Here is an 8,864-nt window from a genome sequence, read left to right on the forward strand (position 1 = left end):
ATAGTACCAAACCTCTTAATCTTGTTTTGTTCTATTTTTTTTAAAAAGTCCTGTGCTTCAAAATGTTCATCCTGAAAATAACATTATTGGGTTCTTACTGTGTTTTTTTTTTAATGTTTTATTATCTTTAAGTGGTTGTACAAAGGAGTTGTCATTCAACAAAGTAATTTGCCAGTACAGTGCATCTTGATCATTGTCACCCCTTTCAACATTCTCACCCAGCTCTCATCTAACCCACCCCTTCTCTCACTTTTCTTAGTTGTTTAGCATAGGTATTGAATGTTTTAGCCATTTAGGAAAGCAGGTTTTGAATATGACGCATCTTGAGCTCTTTCAATCTCTTCAACATTTTTACCTCCCTTCAACCTACCCCTTCCCTTATTTTTCTTAATTTTGTGCTATATATAATGAATTTTTTACTCCATTTTCCCACCCCTCCCCCTTCATTCATCTACCCTTCTTCCCTGGGCCCCATTACCCCCTTGCAAGTACCCATTCCCTGGTGCCTATTTTGTTGGGCTTTGACTTTGTCTTTCTGAAGTATTACAATATTTGAGATTTCCATAGTCTATTATACTTTACTTAGTTCATTTGTAATGACTTGCATACCACTCGGTGTGTTTACATACAGAATTAGAGGCACATTCTAGTTCCCACAAATGAAGGAAAGCATGCAACCTTTGTTTCTCTAGGTCTGGTATACTTCATTTAATATAATTTTTCCAAGTCTTTCCATTTCCTTATGACTGGTGTGATATCTGTATTCTATGTTTCACCAGTTTTTCAAAATGATCTTTTTAAATTTTATTTTTAACAAAGGAAAAGAAACCTCACATGATTTGTCATTAGGGGTAATCAAATGCATAGCTATGCAAAACAGTCTAGCAGACAGTAATTTTTTTTAATTTCTTTATTGTCCAAGTGCTGTACAGAAGGGTTATAGTTTCATATGTAAGGCAGTGTGTACATTTCTTATCCAACTTGTTACCACCTCTCTCATTTCCCCCTTCCCCAACTTCCCCTCTCCCTACATCCCTCCCCTTATCATGAGTTGTACAGCTGGTTTACACCATATAGTTTTGTAAGTATTGCTGTTGCATTCATTAGTCTTTCATCATTTTTCTCTCGATTTTGATATTCCCTTCCCCTTCCCCAGTTCCAATACACATACATACAATATCCAGGGTACCAAAATCAGTTACAGTGACATCAGGGGTAAAACCATGAGAAAGAAAGAGAAAAAAAGGGCATAATTTCACATGGTATGTTGAAAATAACAGCAACAATGATAATCCACTTGTTTCCATAACTTGGAGTTCATTTCACTTAGTATCATCTTATGTGTTCATATGGACATAGCTATTGAGATCTTCTGCTAGGATTATCCTAGATGTGTGTTAATTATTCCCAATGAAGGAGACCATAGAGTCTATGTTTCGTTGGGTCTGGCTTACATTACTTAGTGTGATTTTTTGAAAATAGCATTTGAGCCTAGTGCTGTGGCTTATACCTGTAATCCTAGCACTGGGGGTAGGGGGGAAGAGGGGAGGCAAGATCTGAAGATTGGTTTCAAGGCTGGTCCAGTCAGAAAAATCTGTGAGATTTTTACCTTCAATTAACCACAAAAAATACTAGAAGTGGACTATGATTCAAATGGCAGAATACTAGCTGAAGGACAGCTCCACCATGAGTTTAAGCCCCAAGACTGGAACCAAAACAACAAAAAAATTGATATAAAGAAATTATTAAATTGATATTAATCACACAGGGAAAGTTATTACAAAAAGTAGTTGAGAGTTCATTACAACATGAGTCAAAGTTAGACTCAAATGAAGACATTTCTGATTTACAAAGTGAGCACCAAATGTATTTGTTAGTAACTTCAGACTTCACCAGCCTAATTATTTTGAACAATAGGGCTAAGGAAACTACAAAGTAATTTTTAATTTAACCAAATATTGTGTTCAAATAGATACTAAATTCTTTTATTCAAACTCATCCATCAGAAAAAGAAAAATGAACTGAGGGGTTTGGGGAAGAGGAAAGGTGGGAGAAAAATGAAGGAGGAAGTAACACGTTTGACAAGAAATGTACTCACTACCTTACATAAGTAACTGTAACCTCTCTGTACATCACCTTGACAATAAAAATTAAATTAAAAAAAACTCTTTAGAAAGCAACACAGTTGAAGATCTATAATATGATATTGGACTATTCATTAAGAAAAATAATGCTGTAAAATTCATTTTATTAAAAGAAAAAGGACAATGTTCTTAAGCAAGCAAACATTTTAGTAATCATTCTACAATATTTTAGCTTTATTGTTTCATTAATGTAATGATAAAAGAATAAAAGTTATCTGTTGCAGTAACAATTATGAGTACATTATAACTTATGAGTAACTTATGAGTACATTAGCAAGTTTTGGCCAAAGTTCAGAATGTGAGTTAGATGTCAGAGTGGGGAAGTTAGTCCATTTCTTGGTTCATTAGACAATTTTCATTCATTCATTATAGACAATTTTCAGAAAGTCATTTTCCTATTCCTGAGGAGGAAAAATGGCCAAAGGTATCTAGGATGCAAACTTGTAGGCAGTAGTAAATAATATAATAGGTCCAGCCAGGACCTAGAAGAAGATGGCAAGAAAGTAAACATGCTGGTCTGTGGTAAAGACATGTGGACAACATATGGGCAAGGCATTGCCAAAATTTCCACCCCTGAGAGCTCCACCCTTTGGTAGGACTTCCTTTCACCATTATGACAGGACAGAAACTATTTGAAAGCAGTGCTTCCTGCTTTCTCAGCATGCCTCCAGCTCTCAGAGCTGGTTTGGGGGTGGGGGTGGGGGAGGGCCAGTCCTGGGGCTCAAACGCAGGGCCTTGGTGCTGTCCTTGAGCTGCTTTTGCTCAAGGCTCTGGCTCTACCACTTGAGCCACAGCTCCACTCGCCTTTTTTGGTAGTTTTAGTGGAGGTAAGAGTCCCCCAGACTTTTCTGCCTGAACTGTGATCCTCAGATCATTATAAGCCACATGTGATATGTTTCTACTCTAACAGAGGCATGTAATAAATTTTCAAGTCTCTGCATGTAACTACCAGTCCACACTCTGTCCAGCAGCCCTCAAAACATTTGGCTCTCCCCTTTCTTTCTCCTAATGCACAACACCAGGGTGGTAATTCATCACACTCCTCAGGACTCTCGAACTTTAAAACACAATTCCATATTAAAAGAAGCCCCTCAGTTCTGCAATTAGGAAGACGATTAGCAAGCACAGGACTTGTGGGAAGTTATTAAGTGTATTTGTTATGGATTTAAATTTTCCTCATTAAATTTACCTCAGGTTTAACTTTAAATCAGGTGCCACATTGATTTGAGCAGTTCCCCAGTCTTCTAGTCTCCCTTATTTGCCTCTCTTTATCACTTGACTTGGCGAACTATCTCCATCTTTGTGAGTCAGCCCCTCTGTCTGCTACTCAGACTGCCATTTCTTATGTAATTATATCTACCTGAATTTTGGTGGTTATGTACCAGGTGGCCTATGTTGGTGCCCTTATCCCCATTGCTATTGGTAAGCTCTGGACTAAGAGCCTTTCCTGCTGTCAGTCCTGAGTTACAGAAGGGAGCCTCCACCACACATTGGAGCAATGCTGAGGCTGAAAACCAGCACTGCTCATGGCCTTGATAAATTTATTTTATTCATAATCTTCTGGCCTCACAGAGTATCTTCACTTTTAGCAAGCCCACGTTTTCATGCTGCTCGCAATCAGTCTATAGTGGCAATGCACCATCACCTGGAGTCCTTACCCAGTTATTAAATCCTACATCAAAACACATGCTCAAGCAAGTAAGCAATGTTCTTTTCTAGCCTGCTTAATTATTTAGCCTAAGAATTCAGAACCAACGTGTTCTTTTCCAGGACACAATACCCATTGGTAGGATATGCAGCAACTTTAAAGTACAATATCCAGCCAGGTGCTAGTGGCTCACACCTGTAAACCTAGCTACTCAGGAGGCTGAGATCTGAGGATCATGGTTCAAACCCAACTGGGGAAGGAAAGTCTGTGAGATTCTTTATATCCAATTACCCACCAGAAAACCAAAGTGGTGCTGTGGCTCAAGTGGTAGAGTGCTATCCTTGAGCTGAAGATCTTGGGAACAGCACCTAGCCCCAGAGTTCAAGCCACAGGACTGAGCAAAGAAATAAAATATACAGAGAAGCCATGGAAGCGTCACATCCCTAGCTGGGTTATGCTATGATTTTGTCTTCATTAAACACTAGTAACAAGAAGTAAATGCAAATTGTGAATGTTCTGGGGAAATCAAACTGACCATTACTTTCATGCAAGGGGAAAAACCTACTGCACGCCTGCCTCTGGCTCACAATTTTCAGAGACATCAATCAAATGTTCTCTTTCCAAGTGTTCCAAGTTGTTTCCAGTTAGGCTCCAATCTTGGCTTTACTTGCGTGCACTTGGTAAGTATTTTCTCTTGCCTGGAGTTCTACCTGGAAGGTCTGGTTCTCAGCCTGCTCATGCAGGTGTCTCTAGCTACCAGGAAAGTCTTTGGGCTTTCACATACTAGGTGGTCAGTAGAGTAGAAATTAGCTTAAGAGGATCCCTCTATTCCCATTTCTCTTATAGTTTATATCTCCCCCATATCACTTAAAGCTCAGCAACAGCACACCAAATAGTATTTATGCTCCTCCCCTAGTGACTCATTCATAGAGAAAGCATCAATAACTGGACACCCATGTTGTGCCCAGAGATGTGTGTTTCACTCGGCAGAGGCTCAGTGTTCACTGTAGCTTTGCAAAAGCAACCCACTCCCTCACTTCACACCTCTCCCTTTCTCGGCTTCCATAGATTGCTTCTTCCTAAAGCAGGTGCATAAGTAGAATTGGTGGGCTGACTCTTCATTAAGCATTAACACCTGTTAAAAAGCAATGGCCGGGCTGGGAATATGGCCTAGTGACAAGAGTGCTTGCCTCCTACACATGAAGCTCTGGTTCGATTCCCCAGCACCACATATATGAAAAACGGCCAGAAGGGACGCTGTGGCTCAGGTGGCAGAGTGCTAGCCTTGAGCGGGAAGAAGCCAGGGGCGGTGCTCAGGCCCTGAGTCCAAGGCCCAGGACTAGCCAAAAAAAAAAAACGCAAGGGCCTGCCAGGCACTGATGCCTCACAACTGTAATCCTAGCTGCTCAGGAGGCTGACATCTGAGGACCGTGGTTCAAAGCCAGTCCAGGCAGGATTCTCACCTCCAATTAATTACAGGAAACTGGAAGTCTTTGGCTCAAATTGGTAGAGCACCAGACCTTCAAATACTCAGGGACAGCACCCAAGCTCTAAGTTCAAGACCCACAACCAACCAAAGGAAAAAAACAAACAAAAAACAAGGGTCTGATTCTACAAAAAAATATATTGTTACTCTTCATCTTCATCCTTTCCCTGGGGAAAGAAAATATTTGGCAGAGGAAAGCTGGGCAATGTAGCACAAACCTGCAATCATACCTTTTCAGGAGGGAGAGGCAGAAGGATGTCAATTTTGAGGCTATCCCAAATGACGTTAGTGAGTCCCAATCTCAACAGTTCAAGTGTTGCCTATTTAGCAAGTTCTAAGACCTGCATTCAGTACTTGATAAAACCAAAAAGAAAAGGAATTAAGAAGGGGAGGGAAATAGACCTGTAATGATTTGGCTCTACTCCTGCCACAGCAAATTATGGGATAGTGGGCATTGCAGATAGGGTGTGATTTGGGGTTATTTAAGTGCTCATAAACTGAGAGAGCCTGAAGTAGCCGACTACAGAAGACTATCTGCTGTAACATTCTCATCAACCAACAGACTGATGAGGGCTACACATTTCCCCTCTATTGTAAGTACAGATGGAGAATGATATTTAGCCAAGGGCTGATTAGGACAAAAAGGTAAATGAAGTCCAAAACAATTTCTTTTGCAGTAGCCATTACTACTGCTCACCAGTAACCTTCCCCTGCAATTGGAGAGGTATATTTTGTAACTCTTCTGGAGTTATGTAGAATATTATAACGAGCTTTGACCAATGATAGGAGAAAATGAAGATGATTACTTTCAGACAGAGACAGAGAAAAGTTGATGCACATTCCATTCTCTCTTCCTCAGCCAGTAACTGGAGGGCCATATTTTCCCGACAGTACAGCAGCAATGTAACAGAGCCTCTATCAGCCTGCATCACTGAGGTAAATGTAACTTCAGAGTGATCAGAATGGGGCTTTAGGTAGAATATAAATTTAGAGGTTCCCCAGGCTCATACCTACTTATATAAGCTATTCAGGAGACTGAGATCTGAGGATTACAGTCCTAGGCTAGCCCCAGAAGGAAAGTCTGTGAGACTTCCACTTATGACCAACCACCAAAAAGCCATAAGTAGAGCTGTGGCTCAAGTGGTAGAGTGTTAGCCTTGAGCAAAAAAAAAAAAAATGGCACTGTGGCTCAAAGTAGTAGAGCCAGCCTTGGGCAAAAAAGTTCAGGGACAGCGCCCATGCCCTGAGTTCAATCCCCAAGACTGGCACAAAATATTTAGGGGTCATTGGCATTGCACTGAAGATTCTTTGCTCCTGGCAATGTAAAGCATCTTTCAGGTAGGCAAAAGAAGATGTGAGATAGGTTGGGAATGGGGGCCATGGTTCATTCACAGGCTCATTTTGTCTTCTAGCACCCTGCCAGCAATGGAGCACATTTATGACCTCTGTAGACCAACTGACCAAGTATGGTCTCAAGCTTACCTAAGGTGTCTCGTGTGAACATGGTCTCAGGGCTACATGAATATGTTGACTCTAAGTCCTCTGGGCTCATGTCACCAGGGTCCTCCAGAAGTGCTGCTATGGGAGCCCAGCTTACTCCATTGTCTCCTTAGGCCACCCATTTAGAGCATCTTGTCACATAATGTACATGTCATCTCTCTTCTGCAATGATCCCTGGGTGAGGAAGGCTGACTCCTGGACCTACATACCACACAACAGTGCATACCATAACAGCATGCTCTCAAGGGGCAGCCCCAATTTCTAAGAGTGCCAGGAACTAACACCAGGAGTGTCCCAAATTTGCACAACATTTCTGTAAGGGATATTTAGTAAGCTGTTAGATCAGGACAGTACTAATGTGACCATGTGTGGAATATAAACACTACCCTCGGTTTTCAGTAAGGCAGACAAACCTCTTTGGGCTGCAGGAAACCAATCTAGGGCCATGAAGTTCTGCAAGTATATTTCTACATTTGGTACACTACTTCATTCAATGAAGATGGGGTCTGGTGGGTCCCATTAATGCTCTGTTGGTATAGAGAGCTAATATAATTACCTGGGTTTCAACATAGGCATCTGTGCATTGAGGTGAGAGCAGTGCTACTGGAAAATACTACTGTGGAATGGACTTCACTCTATATCATGCCCAGGCTGCATCCCAATTTGGGGGGGTTCCTGCTGAATCTTGCATCCTACCAAGTCCAGGAGATATAGTCTGCTCCAGGTATACTTAACCAACCAACTCTGAGACAAATATGGCCATCCACATATATTCTGCAACCTCTGCCTATCTAAAATATCCTGCCAACACAAGGATAGATATCAAAGCTCTCTGATATTAATGTATGTCATAGTGTTAAGAAACTACTTAGTATGATTTCAAGTTTTAAAATTTGTGTCATGGTGTTTTATGGTGTCCACAGATTGGCATGGTTTCCTCTGGGCCCCTGAAAATGCTTCTACTAAGTCGCTGTGGAGGTTCCTGAGTAGGGAGATAAAAGAAGCAGGACCCATGTCTCACAGGCTTGATCACAGCTAAGATCATCAGGCTTGTCCCTGGGGGCTTGCATAAGCATATCCTCCACAATGGCTCTTATTGGAGGCCAATTTGCTTCATTCTATCATTCTACAGCCAACGGAGGATGGAACCATGTCTCAAGACCATTTCAGGCCTATAGCATAAATGGGCATCACTCTTCCTGTGTCCCATGGCTGATGGTTTTTATGGCAAGATCAAGTCCAGACAAGGAAATACCTGTATTCACAGGGTACAGGGAGGGAGGAGGGGACATTTCTGTGTCTGTAATAGGGAATAGCATCTACCAGCCATTAGTGTTCCTCCAATACAAATCCCTCTAGGCCTAGTCTGAATCCCAAAGCAAAGATTTCTCAATTGCTGCCAAATTGTTGTTGGGGATACAAGTTGGGGAGCTCTTTTACAACCTTTTGCTGACATTAGTTTCTCTAATTCTTAAAAAGAAATTAGGTTGTTTTCCATTGAACAAAATCCATTATCATCTATTTAGTTTGTAACTCCATTAATATTTATTGAGTAATCCTTATATAACAAAAGTATTGTGAGAATTAGGGGATTATAGAGTTTTTATCCATAAGGCTTTTAAGTTCTAAAGAGATAAACATAAGCAATATGCAAATATTAGTTCAATGTAAGAATTTAGGACAGACATCATTGTCTAACATCTGAAATCCTAGCTACTGAGGAAGCTGAGATTTGAGGATTGTGGTTCCAAAGCCAGCCTAGGCAGACAAATCTGAGAGACTTGTTATCTCTGACTATCCACCAAAAAGCTGGAAGTGAAGATATAGCTCAAGTTGTGGACCCTTGAATTTTTTTTTAAAAAGGCTAAGAAAAAGCAGAGGTCCCAATTCAAGCCCAAGTTCTCTCTCTCTCTCTCTCTCTCTCTCTCTCTCTCTCTCTCTCTCTCTCTCGCTCTCTCCTCTCTCTCTCTGTCACACACACACACACACACACACACACACACACACACACACACACACAGAACCTACCAGCATATTCATGATTAACTTGCAGGACTTACTGTCTTTAGAAGTAAAAACATTTTGG

Source organism: Perognathus longimembris, chromosome 4 (genome assembly GCF_023159225.1).
Source record: "Perognathus longimembris pacificus isolate PPM17 chromosome 4, ASM2315922v1, whole genome shotgun sequence".
Classification (NCBI taxonomy): domain Eukaryota; kingdom Metazoa; phylum Chordata; class Mammalia; order Rodentia; family Heteromyidae; genus Perognathus; species Perognathus longimembris.